Raw genomic sequence first — 804 nt, forward strand, 5'->3', positions numbered from 1 at the left:
GTGATAAATAAAATGTGTTCCTGGTAAATCACAGCTATCTCACTTCAACAAATCTGCGAGGCTGGGATAATCCATATAAATAGGAAGAAAGAGAAAACATTGCATCCATCAGTTTTATCATCCAGTAATGAATAACAAAACGCGCGCCTGCGTGCCGCACCCTTGCAATGCTCCATCACTGGTTCGCTTAATAAGAGTTTTAGAAAATAATCTTTCTTTTACACTATGGGCAAAACGGTTTTATTTCTAGCCGTGGTTAATGATGTCCTCGTGTTAGATCTCTTTAATTCAAGGACATCCCCCAATACATCGTTGAGAGCCGAGGGCACATGGGGTAGATGACGTGTGGGTCCCATCATGTAATCGGCTTGTGTTGAACCCAAATCAGCAGATGGGAAGTTTGCTGAATAATCCTTAAAGAAAGTGGATCAAGTGCACACAGAGTGACTGGATGGGCTAGGACACTAACCACGATTAGAGCGGCTAATGATAAATTGAGGAGGCTCCCATCCTTCCCTCCCAGAGCTGCCCGCATTGGTGAAACAGACAACGGCAGCTCTCTGCGGCGTCTCAGCACCGTGGGTCTCTGGGCTTACAGTGCTCTCTCTCTCTCTCTCTCTCTCTCTCTCTCTCTTTCTCTTTCTCGTTCTCTCTCTCTCCCCCTCTTCCTCCCTCTCGCTCTCTCTCCCCTCCCTCCCCTCCCTCCCTCCCTCCCTCCCTCCCTCCCTCTCTCTCTCTCTCTCTCTCTCTCTCTCCCTCTCCCTCTCTCTCCCTCTCCCTCTTTCTCTCTCCCTCCCTCTTTAC

Source organism: Mobula hypostoma, chromosome 2, assembly GCF_963921235.1.
Source record: "Mobula hypostoma chromosome 2, sMobHyp1.1, whole genome shotgun sequence".
NCBI lineage: Eukaryota > Metazoa > Chordata > Chondrichthyes > Myliobatiformes > Myliobatidae > Mobula > Mobula hypostoma.